General features: G+C 61.6%; 2 non-coding genes across 2 annotated transcripts; both read right to left on the bottom strand.

Annotated features, from left to right (window-relative positions):
* Window positions 1–1482: 1482 nt before the first annotated feature.
* On the bottom strand, window positions 1483–1601 carry LOC131861328 (5S ribosomal RNA). Its single transcript, XR_009360403.1, has one exon. It is a non-coding gene; the product is annotated as a 5S ribosomal RNA (ribosomal RNA).
* Window positions 1602–9406: 7805 nt separating this feature from the next.
* LOC131861319 (5S ribosomal RNA) lies at window positions 9407–9525 on the bottom strand. Its single transcript, XR_009360394.1, has one exon. It is a non-coding gene; the product is annotated as a 5S ribosomal RNA (ribosomal RNA).
* Window positions 9526–13062: the final 3537 nt, after the last annotated feature.

Below are 13062 nucleotides of genomic sequence, written 5' to 3'. Positions count from 1 at the left end.
GGTGCGCACCTCGCGTGCACCTTCGCCGCGGTGGGCACCATGGCGTGCACGAAGTCGGAGCCCGGTTTGCCCCGGGTGCGCACCTCGCGTGCACCTTCGCCGGGGTGGGCACCTCGGCTGGGTTGCGCGCCCTGGTGCGCACCAAGGAGCGCTCCGAAGTGTGCTCCAAGGTGCGGCCGGTGCACGAAGTCGGAGCCCGGTTTGCCCCGGTGTGCGCACCTCGCGTGCACCTTCGCCAGGGTGGGCACCTCGGTGCGCACACCTTCTCAATGTTTTCTTGCCTTTTCTGGAAATTGGTGAAGGCAGCGCATCAAAGGTGCGCACCTCGGTGTGCTCCGAGGTGCGAACCCGAGAGCGCTCCGAGGTGCCCACGAAGTCGAAAGTCGGGTTAATTGCATTGTTTTCCCCCGGGGTGCGCTCCGAGGTGCGCAACATCGGCGCGCACCAAGGAGGGCTCCGAAGTGTGCTCCAAGGTGCGCACGATGGCGTGCACCTCTGGTGCGCACGATTCGGAGCTCGGTTTGACCGGGGTGCGCACACCTTGGCTGGGTTGCGCACCTTTTGTGCGCTCCAAGGTGCGCACGAAGTCGGAGCTCGGTTTGCCCCGGGTGCGCACCTTCGCCAGGGTGCGCACCTTGATGCGCACGCCTTGGCTGGGCTGCGCACCTTGGTGGGCGCCATGGTGCGCACCTTTCGTGCGCTCCAAGGTGCGCACGAAGTCGGAGCTCGGTTTGCCCGGGGTGCGCACCTTGGTGGGCGCCATGGTGCACTCCGAGGTGCCCAAGATTGGTGCGCACCAAGGAGCGCTCCGAAGTGCGCTCCAAGGTGCGCGCGAAGTCGAAAGTTGGGTTAATTGTCCGGTTTGCCTCGGGTGCGCACCTTGCGTGCACCTTCGCCAGGGTGGGCGCCTTGGTGCGCACACCTTGGCTGGGCTGCGCACACCTTGGCACCCGCGTTTCCTTCATTTTAAATTTTTTTTTTTACAATCTCTCAAGTGGGAAATTCTATAATCTCAACTTTTTTTGCCTTTTCAGGAAACTTTTGAATGGAGCGCATCATTGGTGCGCTCCGAAGTGTGCTCCAAAGCTCTCTCCAGCTGCGTGCACCTGCCCCGGCCGCGCACCCGGCCCCGCCCAGCTTCGCTCACCTGTCCCGGGCGTCTGGTGCGGAACCTTAGAGTAAGAAACATCACCGTGCACCTTGGCCAACGTGCGCGACTCGACCGAGCGCGCACTGGCCGAGGTGCACACCGATTTCACCTGGGTGCGCGCGCAGCACCTCGGGCGCACCGGGGTGCGCGCACAACGCCCGGGTTGCACCGTGGCCTGTGTGCTCGGGGCGCCTCGGGTGCGCGCTCGGTGTCGCCCCCGCGCGCGCGGTAGTGCGGGCAGCGCACCCCGGCCCGGCCCGGCCCCGACGAGAACGCAAACGGGCAAAAGGTTTATTCAAATAGCATTGCGACGCCCGGCGAAAAACTAAAAAAGGGTGCAACACCGGGACTTCCCGGGAGGTCACCCATCCCAGTACTACTCCGGCCCAAGCGCGCTTAACTGCGGAGTTCTGATGGGATCCGGTGCACTAACGCTGGTATGATCGCACCCGTTATGAGCTTGTCGCAGTGTGTACTTAGCAAACCGCGACCCACGTGCGAATCCACCCCGGCCACCCACCCCCGTCGAGGTGCACACCCTCCCTCGCGAAGTGCGCCCCGTTCGCCAAGTGTGAGCCCTGCCCGGGTGCGCGCACCTTGCTAGGGCGTCGGGTGTGCACCCGGCCCGGCCTACGTGCGTGCACCTGGAGGGGGCGTCGTGTGCGTGCAGTGTCCCGTCTGCAACGCGGTGCCCACACACCACCTCGGGCGCAACGACCTGCGCTCACATGTGGGCCGAGTGCACCTTGGTGCATGTTCGGGGCGCCTCGGGTGCACGCTCGATCTTGCCCCGGTGCACCAAGGCGCTCGGTTTGCCCCGGGTGCGCACTTGGTGCAAGGTGGGCACCCAAAATAGGGATCAAGCACCAAAACACAAGTTTCGGGATGCAAAATGGGACCCAAGGACCACAAATGCGTTCCAAGACCCATGATGGGTCCACGAGAACAAAAATGTGTTCCGAGACTTAATAAACAAATATTGGGTTTTAGGAGAAGAAACATGCTCTGATGCCCAAAACGAGAATCGACCCCGAAAAGGCCACAGGCCAAAAGTGGGATGCGAGACAAAAAAAAATGGGACCCGAGGACCAAAATTGGGTTCCCAGGTCGAAGACAGGGCAACCGGACAAGAAACGACCTCTAAGGCTCGAAATGAGTCCCGACGACTAAAACTTGACAAGAAGCACCCATCAGGCACCCAACTCGACACCCATGGGATGCCGACCCACCCGGGCTTCCACCTAGCACACCTTGGCACCCACCCACCCTCGCACCCAACCTCGCACCCAACTTAGCACCTTTGAACCCACATTGGCACTCACCCTGACCCTGGCACCTTGGAACCCACATTGGCACTCACCTTGACCCTGGCACCCACCTTTGCACTCACCTTGGGACCCACCCTGGCTCCCACCTCGGCACCCACCCAGACACCCACCTTGGTTCCTTGGCACCCACCTTGGATCCTTGGCACCCACCCCGACACCCACCTTGGCACGCAACTTGGCTACTTGCCACCCACCTTGGCTCCTTGACGCCCACCCCGACAACCACCCCGTGACCTACCCTGGCTAGGGTTGGTGCACACCCACCCTGGTGCCCACCTTGGCACCCACCCTATGACCCACCTTGGCACGCACCTTAGTACCCACCCCGTTACCCACCCTAGGACCCACCCCGTGACCCACCTTGGCCAGGGTGGGTGCCTTGGTGCGCACAACTTGCCTGGGCTGCACACCAGGGCGGGCTCAAGATGGCACCCGCGTTCCGTTTTTTTCACTATCTTTCAAAACGGAAATTTTAAAATCTCATTTTTTTCTTTTTTTTGCCTTTTCTGGAAATTAGTGAAGGCAGCGCATCAAAGGTGCGCAATGCTGGTGCGAACCCGGGAGCGCTCCGATGTGTGCTCCAAGGTGCGGCGTGCACGAAGTCCGAGCCCGGTTTGCCCCGGGTGCGCACCTCGCGTGCACCTTCGCCGGGTGTGAGCACCTTGGCTGGGTTGCGCGCCCTGGTGCGTACCAAGGAGCGCTCTGAAGTGTGCTCCAAGGTGCGGCGTGCACGAAGTCGGAGCCCGGTTTGCCCCGGGTGTGCACCTCGGGTGCGCACCTCGCGTGCACCTTCGCTGCGGTGGGCACCTTGGCTGGGTTGCGCGCCTTGGTGGGCACCATGCAGTGCACGAAGTCGGAGCCCGGTTTGCCCCGGGCGCGCACCTCCGCCAGGGTGGGCACCTTGGTGCGCACAACTTGCCTGGGCTGCGCATCAGGAAGGGCTCAAGATGGCACCCGCGTTCCGTTTTTTTCACTATCTTTCAGAACGGAAATTTTAAAATATCGTTTTTTTTTGCCTTTTCTGGAAATTAGTGAAGGCAGCGCATCAAAGGTGCGCAACGCTGGTGCGAACCTGGGAGCGCTCCGATGTGTGCTCCAAGGTGCGGCGTGCACGAAGTCGGAGCCCGGTTTGCCTCGGGTGCGCCCTGGTGGGCACCATGGTGCGCACCAAGGAGCGCTCCGAAGTGTGCTCCAAGGTGCGGCCTGCACGAAGTCGGAGCCCGGTTTGCCCCGGGTGTGCACCTCGGGTGGGCACCTTGGTGCGCATGCCTTGCCTGGGCTGCGCACCAGGGCGGGCTCAAGATGGCACCCGCGTTCCTTTTTTTTCACTATCTTTCAAAACGGAAATTTTAAAATCTCATTTTTTTTTGCCTTTTTCTGGAAATTAGTGAAGGCAGCGCATCAAAGGTGCGCACCTCGCTGCCCACCACGGTGCGCAACGCCGGTGGGCACCCGGGAGTGCTTCGAAGTGTGCTCCAAGGTGCTGCGTGCACGTTGTCGGAGCCCGGTTTGCCCCGGGTGCGCACCTCGCGTGCACCTTCGTCGGGGTGGGCACCTTGGCTTGGTTTGCCCCGGCTGCGCTCCGAAGCGGGGTTATTGGAGCGCCGCCTCTTTTTTTGTCGGAGCGTTTGGTGGGGTTTCTCGCATTGGCTCTTCCGAGGCCCGGTTGCCACCCTGGCGCGCACGAAGTCGGAAGTAGGGTTAATTGCCCGGGTGCGCACCTTTGCCAGGGTGGCACCTTACCTGGGCTGCGCACCAGGGCGGGCTCAAGATGGCACGCGCGTTCCGTTTTTTTCACTATCTTTCAAAACGGAAATTTTAAAATCTCCTTTTTTTTTTGCCTTTTCTGGAAATTAGTGAAGGCAGCGCATCAAAGGTGCGCACCTCGCTGCCCACCTTGGTGTGCTCTGAGGTGCGCACCCGGGAGCGCTACGAAGTGTGCTCCAAGGTGCGGCGTGCACGTTGTCGGAGCCCGGTTTGCCCCGGGTGCGCACCTCGCCTGCACCTTGGCCGGGGTGGGCACCTTGGCTGGGTTTGCCCAGGGTGCGCTCCGAAGCGGGGTTACTGGAGCGCCCCCTCTTTTTTTGTCAGAGAGTTTGGTGGGGTTTCTCGCATTGGCTCTTCCCAGGCCCGGTTGTTGGGTGCGCTCCCACCCTGGCGCGCGCGAAGTTGGAAGTTGGGTTAATTGCCCGGGCGCGCACCTTCGCCAGGGTGGGCACCTTGGTGCGCAAACCTTGGCTGGGCTGCGCACCAGGGCGGGCTCAAGATGGCACCAGCATTCCCTTTTTCTCACTATCTTTCAAAACGGAAATTTTAAAATCTCGTTTTTTTTTTGCCTTTTATGGAAATTAGTGAAGGCATCGCATCAAAGGTGCGCACCTCGCTGCCCACCTTGGTGTGCTCCGAGGTGCCCACCACGGTGCGCAACGCCGGTGCGAACCCGGGAGCGCCCCGATGTGTGCTCCAAGGTGCGGCGTGCACGAAGTCGGACCCCGGTTTGCCCCGGGTGCGCACCTCGCGTGCACCTTGGTGCGCACACCTTGGCTGGGTTGCGCGGCCTGGTGGGCACCATGGTGCGCACCAAGGAGCGCTCCGAAGTGTGCTCCAAGGTGCGGCGTGCACGAAGTCGGAGCCCGGTTTGCCCCGGGTGCGCACCTTCGCCGCGGTGGGCACCATGGCGTGCACGAAGTCGGAGCCCGGTTTGCCCCGGGTGCGCACCTCGCGTGCACCTTCGCCGGGGTGGGCACCTCGGCTGGGTTGCGCGCCCTGGTGCGCACCAAGGAGCGCTCTGAAGTGTGCTCCAAGGTGCGGCGTGCACGAAGTCGGAGCCCGGTTTGCCCCGGGTGTGCACCTCGCGTGCACCTTCGCTGCGGTGGGCACCTTGGCTGGGTTGCGCGCCTTGGTGGGCACCATGCAGTGCACGAAGTCGGAGCCCGGTTTGCCCCGGGCGCGCACCTCCGCCAGGGTGGGCACCTTGGTGCGCACAACTTGCCTGGGCTGCGCACCAGGAAGGGCTCAAGATGGCACCCGCGTTCCGTTTTTTTCACTATCTTTCAGAACGGAAATTTTAAAATATCGTTTTTTTTTGCCTTTTCTGGAAATTAGTGAAGGCAGCGCATCAAAGGTGCGCAACGCTGGTGCGAACCTGGGAGCGCTCCGATGTGTGCTCCAAGGTGCGGCGTGCACGAAGTCGGACCCCGGTTTGCCCCGGGTGCGCACCTCGCGTGCACCTTGGTGCGCACACCTTGGCTGGGTTGCGCGCCCTGGTGGGCACCATGGTGCGCACCAAGGAGCGCTCCGAAGTGTGCTCCAAGGTGCGGCGTGCACGAAGTCGGAGCCCGGTTTGCCCCGGGTGCGCACCTCGCGTGCACCTTCGCCGCGGTGGGCACCATGGCGTGCACGAAGTCGGAGCCCGGTTTGCCCCGGGTGCGCACCTCGCGTGCACCTTCGCCGGGGTGGGCACCTTAGTGTGCAGACCTTGGCTGGGTTGCGCGCCCTGGTGGGCACCATGGTGCGCACCAAGGAGCGCTCCGAAGTGTGCTCCAAGGTGCGGCCTGCACGAAGTCGGAGCCCGGTTTGCCCCGGGTGTGCACCTCGGGTGGGCACCTTGGTGCGCATGCCTTGCCTGGGCTGCGCACCAGGGCGGGCTCAAGATGGCACCCGCGTTCCTTTTTTTTCACTATCTTTCAAAACGGAAATTTTAAAATCTCATTTTTTTTTGCCTTTTTCTGGAAATTAGTGAAGGCAGCGCATCAAAGGTGCGCACCTCGCTGCCCACCACGGTGCGCAACGCCGGTGGGCACCCGGGAGTGCTTCGAAGTGTGCTCCAAGGTGCTGCGTGCACGTTGTCGGAGCCCGGTTTGCCCCGGGTGCGCACCTCGCGTGCACCTTCGTCGGGGTGGGCACCTTGGCTGGGTTTGCCCCGGCTGCGCTCCGAAGCGGGGTTATTGGAGCGCCGCCTCTTTTTTTGTCGGAGCGTTTGGTGGGGTTTCTCGCATTGGCTCTTCCGAGGCCCGGTTGCCACCCTGGCGCGCACGAAGTCGGAAGTAGGGTTAATTGCCCGGGTGCGCACCTTTGCCAGGGTGGGCACCTTACCTGGGCTGCGCACCAGGGCGGGCTCAAGATGGCACGCGCGTTCCGTTTTTTTCACTATCTTTCAAAACGGAAATTTTAAAATCTCCTTTTTTTTTTGCCTTTTCTGGAAATTAGTGAAGGCAGCGCATCAAAGGTGCGCACCTCGCTGCCCACCTTGGTGTGCTCTGAGGTGCGCACCCGGGAGCGCTACGAAGTGTGCTCCAAGGTGCGGCGTGCACGTTGTCGGAGCCCGGTTTGCCCCGGGTGCGCACCTCGCCTGCACCTTGGCCGGGGTGGGCACCTTGGCTGGGTTTGCCCAGGGTGCGCTCCGAAGCGGGGTTACTGGAGCGCCCCCTCTTTTTTTGTCAGAGCGTTTGGTGGGGTTTCTCGCATTGGCTCTTCCCAGGCCCGGTTGTTGGGTGCGCTCCCACCCTGGCGCGCGCGAAGTTGGAAGTTGGGTTAATTGCCCGGGCGCGCACCTTCGCCAGGGTGGGCACCTTGGTGCGCACACCTTGGCTGGGCTGCGCACCAGGGCGGGCTCAAGATGGCACCAGCATTCCCTTTTTCTCACTATCTTTCAAAACGGAAATTTTAAAATCTCGTTTTTTTTTTGCCTTTTATGGAAATTAGTGAAGGCATCGCATCAAAGGTGCGCACCTCGCTGCCCACCTTGGTGTGCTCCGAGGTGCCCACCACGGTGCGCAACGCCGGTGCGAACCCGGGAGCGCCCCGATGTGTGCTCCAAGGTGCGGCGTGCACGAAGTCGGACCCCGGTTTGCCCCGGGTGCGCACCTCGCGTGCACCTTGGTGCGCACACCTTGGCTGGGTTGCGCGGCCTGGTGGGCACCATGGTGCGCACCAAGGAGCGCTCCGAAGTGTGCTCCAAGGTGCGGCGTGCACGAAGTCGGAGCCCGGTTTGCCCCGGGTACGCACCTCGCGTGCACCTTCGCCGGGGTGGGCACCTCGGCTGGGTTGCGCGCCCTGGTGCGCACCAAGGAGCGCTCCGAAGTGTGCTCCAAGGTGCGGCGTGCACGAAGTCGGAGCCCGGTTTGCCCCGGGTGCGCACCTTCGCCGCGGTGCGCACCATGGCGTGCACGAAGTCGGAGCCCGGTTTGCCCCGGGTGCGCACCTCGCGTGCACCTTCGGCGGGGTTGCGCGCCCTGGTGGGCACCATGGTGCGCACCAAGGAGCGCTCCGAAGTGTGCTCCAAGGTGCGGCGTGCACGAAGTCGGAGCCCGGTTTGCCCCGGGTGCGCACCTCGCGTGCACCTTCGGCGGGGTTGCGCGCCCTGGTGGGCACCATGGTGCGCACCAAGGAGCGCTCCGAAGTGTGCTCCAAGGTGCGGCGTGCACGAAGTCGGAGCCCGGTTTGCCCCGGGTGCGCACCTCGCGTGCACCTTCGCCGCGGTGGGCACCATGGCGTGCACGAAGTCGGAGCCCGGTTTGCCCCGGGTGCGCACCTCGCGTGCACCTTCGCCGGGGTGGGCACCTCGGCTGGGTTGCGCGCCCTGGTGCGCACCAAGGAGCGCTCCGAAGTGTGCTCCAAGGTGCGGCGTGCACGAAGTCGGAGCCCGGTTTGCCCCGGGTGCGCACCTCGCGTGCACCTTCGCCAGGGTGGGCACCTCGGTGCGCACACCTTCTCAATGTTTTCTTGCCTTTTCTGGAAATTGGTGAAGGCAGCGCATCAAAGGTGCGCACCTCGGTGTGCTCCGAGGTGCGAACCCGAGAGCGCTCCGAGGTGCCCACGAAGTCGAAAGTCGGGTTAATTGCATTGTTTTCCCCGGGTGCGCTCCGAGGTGCGCAACATCGGCGCGCACCAAGGAGGGCTCCGAAGTGTGCTCCAAGGTGCGCACGATGGCGTGCACCTCTGGTGCGCACGATTCGGAGCTCGGTTTGACCGGGGTGCGCACACCTTGGCTGGGTTGCGCACCTTTTGTGCGCTCCAAGGTGCGCACGAAGTCGGAGCTCGGTTTGCCCCGGGTGCGCACCTTCGCCAGGGTGCGCACCTTGATGCGCACGCCTTGGCTGGGCTGCGCACCTTGGTGGGCGCCATGGTGCGCACCTTTCGTGCGCTCCAAGGTGCGCACGAAGTCGGAGCTCGGTTTGCCCCGGGTGCGCACCTTGGTGGGCGCCATGGTGCACTCCGAGGTGCCCAAGATTGGTGCGCACCAAGGAGCGCTCCGAAGTGCGCTCCAAGGTGCGCGCGAAGTCGAAAGTTGGGTTAATTGTCCGGTTTGCCTCGGGTGCGCACCTTGCGTGCACCTTCGCCAGGGTGGGCGCCTTGGTGCGCACACCTTGGCTGGGCTGCGCACACCTTGGCACCCGCGTTTCCTTCATTTTAAATTTTTTTTTTTTACAATCTCTCAAGTGGGAAATTCTATAATCTCAACTTTTTTTGCCTTTTCAGGAAACTTTTGAATGGAGCGCATCATTGGTGCGCTCCGAAGTGTGCTCCAAAGCTCTCTCCAGCTGCGTGCACCTGCCCCGGCCGCGCACCCGGCCCCGCCCAGCTTCGCTCACCTGTCCCGGGCGTCTGGTGCGGAACCTTAGAGTAAGAAACATCACCGTGCACCTTGGCCAACGTGCGCGACTCGACCGAGCGCGCACTGGCCGAGGTGCACACCGATTTCACCTGGGTGCGCGCGCAGCACCTCGGGCGCACCGGGGTGCGCGCACAACGCCCGGGTTGCACCGTGGCCTGTGTGCTCGGGGCGCCTCGGGTGCGCGCTCGGTGTCGCCCCCGCGCGCGCGGTAGTGCGGGCAGCGCACCCCGGCCCGGCCCGGCCCCGACGAGAACGCAAACGGGCAAAAGGTTTATTCAAATAGCATTGCGACGCCCGGCGAAAAACTAAAAAAGGGTGCAACACCGGGACTTCCCGGGAGGTCACCCATCCCAGTACTACTCCGGCCCAAGCGCGCTTAACTGCGGAGTTCTGATGGGATCCGGTGCACTAACGCTGGTATGATCGCACCCGTTATGAGCTTGTCGCAGTGTGTACTTAGCAAACCGCGACCCACGTGCGAATCCACCCCGGCCACCCACCCCCGTCGAGGTGCACACCCTCCCTCGCGAAGTGCGCCCCGTTCGCCAAGTGTGAGCCCTGCCCGGGTGCGCGCACCTTGCTAGGGCGTCGGGTGTGCACCCGGCCCGGCCTACGTGCGTGCACCTGGAGGGGGCGTCGTGTGCGTGCAGTGTCCCGTCTGCAACGCGGTGCCCACACACCACCTCGGGCGCAACGACCTGCGCTCACATGTGGGCCGAGTGCACCTTGGTGCATGTTCGGGGCGCCTCGGGTGCACGCTCGATCTTGCCCCGGTGCACCAAGGCGCTCGGTTTGCCCCGGGTGCGCACTTGGTGCAAGGTGGGCACCCAAAATAGGGATCAAGCACCAAAACACAAGTTTCGGGATGCAAAATGGGACCCAAGGACCACAAATGCGTTCCAAGACCCATGATGGGTCCACGAGAACAAAAATGTGTTCCGAGACTTAATAAACAAATATTGGGTTTTAGGAGAAGAAACATGCTCTGATGCCCAAAACGAGAATCGACCCCGAAAAGGCCACAGGCCAAAAGTGGGATGCGAGACAAAAAAAAATGGGACCCGAGGACCAAAATTGGGTTCCCAGGTCGAAGACAGGGCAACCGGACAAGAAACGACCTCTAAGGCTCGAAATGAGTCCCGACGACTAAAACTTGACAAGAAGCACCCATCAGGCACCCAACTCGACACCCATGGGATGCCGACCCACCCGGGCTTCCACCTAGCACACCTTGGCACCCACCCACCCTCGCACCCAACCTCGCACCCAACTTAGCACCTTTGAACCCACATTGGCACTCACCCTGACCCTGGCACCTTGGAACCCACATTGGCACTCACCTTGACCCTGGCACCCACCTTTGCACTCACCTTGGGACCCACCCTGGCTCCCACCTCGGCACCCACCCAGACACCCACCTTGGTTCCTTGGCACCCACCTTGGATCCTTGGCACCCACCCCGACACCCACCTTGGCACGCAACTTGGCTACTTGCCACCCACCTTGGCTCCTTGACGCCCACCCCGACAACCACCCCGTGACCTACCCTGGCTAGGGTTGGTGCACACCCACCCTGGTGCCCACCTTGGCACCCACCCTATGACCCACCTTGGCACGCACCTTAGTACCCACCCCGTTACCCACCCTAGGACCCACCCCGTGACCCACCTTGGCCAGGGTGGGTGCACCCACCCTGGTGCCCACCTTGGCACCCACCCATCCTAGCACCCAGCCTGTGACCGGGCTTGGAACCCAACCTTGCACCCGCACCCGTCTTGGCCAGTGTGGGTGCGCACCCATCCTGGCACCCACGTTGTGACACACCCTTTAACCCACGCACCCTAGCACCCACGTTGGCACCCACCTTGGAACCCAACCTAGCAACTTGGCACCCACCCCGTGACCCACCTTGGCATCCACCATAGCAGTCGCCGACTTGGCACCCACCTCGGCACCCACCTTGACACTTGTGGACCCACCTTGCCACTCACCCTAGCATCGACCCATCCTAGCACCCACCCTGGCACCTTTGCACCCTAGCACTCACCCATCCTAGCACCTAACCTGTGACCCACCTTGACACTCACCCTCGCACCCACCTTGGAACCCAACCTAGCACCCACCCACCCTGACACCAACCCTAGCACCTACCCACCCTTGCACCCACCCTGTGACCCATCTTGGCACCCACCCATCCTACCACTCAACCTATCACCCACCTTCTCACCCACCTTGGCATCCACCTTAGCACCCACCCACACTGGCACCTTGGCACCCACCTCGGGCAAGGTGGGTGCACACCCACCCTGGCACCCAATTTAGAACCCACCGAGCATGTTACCCACCTTGGCACCCACATTGCAGCCCACCCTAGTACCCACCCTATGACCCACATTGGCATCCACACCCTAGCACCCAGGCACCTCGACACCCGCCTTGACACCCACCCTAGCACTGAACCTGTGACCCACCTTGGAACTCACCCTAGAACCCACCCACCCTGTGAACCACCTTGGCATCCACCTTAGCACCCACCCACCTTGGCACCCACTCTAGCACTCACCCATCCTAACACCCAACTTGTTACCCACCTTGGCACCCGCCCTCGCGTCCACCTTGAAACCCACCCTAGCACCCACCCACGCAGGAGCCCACCTTGGCACCCAACCTAACACCCACGCATCCTGGCACCCAACTTGTGACCCACCTTGGAACCCACCCTAGTACCCACCTTTGAACCCACTATATCACCAACCCACCTTGGCACCCACCCTATGACCCTCTTTGGAATCCACCCTAGCACGCACCCACCCTGGCACCCACCATGGAGCGCACCCTAGCACCCACCCACCTCGGCACGCACCTCAACACCCACCTTGGTGTGCGCACTGCGCCAACCTCTCAAAGACCCTATGTGGTGCGCTCCAAAGTGTACACCTTTGGTGCGCTCCAAGGTGCGCACCTTTGGTGCACACCGAGGTGCACACCAAAGTGTGCACCGAGGTGAGCACCAAAGTGCACTCCAGGGTGCACACCAAGGCGTGCACCTTTGGTGCGGTCAATGCAAACGAATTCGGAAGTTGGGGTCGATGTCCTAATCGCTGCTGCAGACTACACGTATGAGAATCGGACAAATAGCTTTATATAGGGGAGGTGTTGCGTTTGATGGGTCGACTCCCCTGGTTGTGTGCACTGCACCAACTTCAAAGACCCTGTCTTGTTTAAGAAGTCAAAAGTTGGGGTGGATGTCCTAATCATTGCTGCAGTCTACGCATGTATGAGAATCAGACAAATAGCTTATATAGGGGAGGTGTTGCATTCGGTGGGTTGACTCCCCTGGTTGTGCGCACTGCGCCAACCTCAAAGACCCCGCATAGCAGAAGAAGTCGGAAGTCGGATTTTGGTGAGCACCAAGGCGTGCACCTTTGGTGCGGTCAACGCAGACGAATTCAGAAGTTGGGGTGGATGTCCTAATCGTTGTTGCAGGCTACACATGTATGAGAATCAGACAAATAGCTTATATAGGGGAGGTGTTGGGTTTGATGGGTCAACTCCCTTGGTTGTGCGCATTACGCCAACCTCAAAGACCTTGTTTTCGTTAAGAAGTCAAAAGTTGGGGTCAATGTCCTAATGGCTCCTGCAGGCTACACATGTATGAGAATCGGACAAATAGCTTATATAGGGGAGGTGTTGGGTTTGATGGGTCGACTCCCCTGGTTGTGCGCATTACGTCAACCTCAAAGACCTTGTTTTCGTTAAGAAGTCAAAAGTTGGGGTCGATGTCCTAATTGCTCCTGTAGACTACACATGTATGAGAATCAGACAAATAGCTTATATAGGGGAGGTGTTGGGTTTGATGGGTTGACTCCCCTAGTTGTTCGCATTACACCAACCTCAAAGACCTTGTTTTCGTTTAGAAGCCGAAAGTTGGGGTCGATGTCCTAATTGCTCCTGCAGGCTACGCATGT

This window comes from Cryptomeria japonica, unplaced genomic scaffold (genome assembly GCF_030272615.1).
Source record: "Cryptomeria japonica unplaced genomic scaffold, Sugi_1.0 HiC_scaffold_24, whole genome shotgun sequence".
Lineage (NCBI taxonomy): Eukaryota > Viridiplantae > Streptophyta > Pinopsida > Cupressales > Cupressaceae > Cryptomeria > Cryptomeria japonica.
The sequence above is the reverse complement of the archived record's forward strand: the minus strand, read 5'-3'. Positions and strand labels throughout refer to the sequence as shown.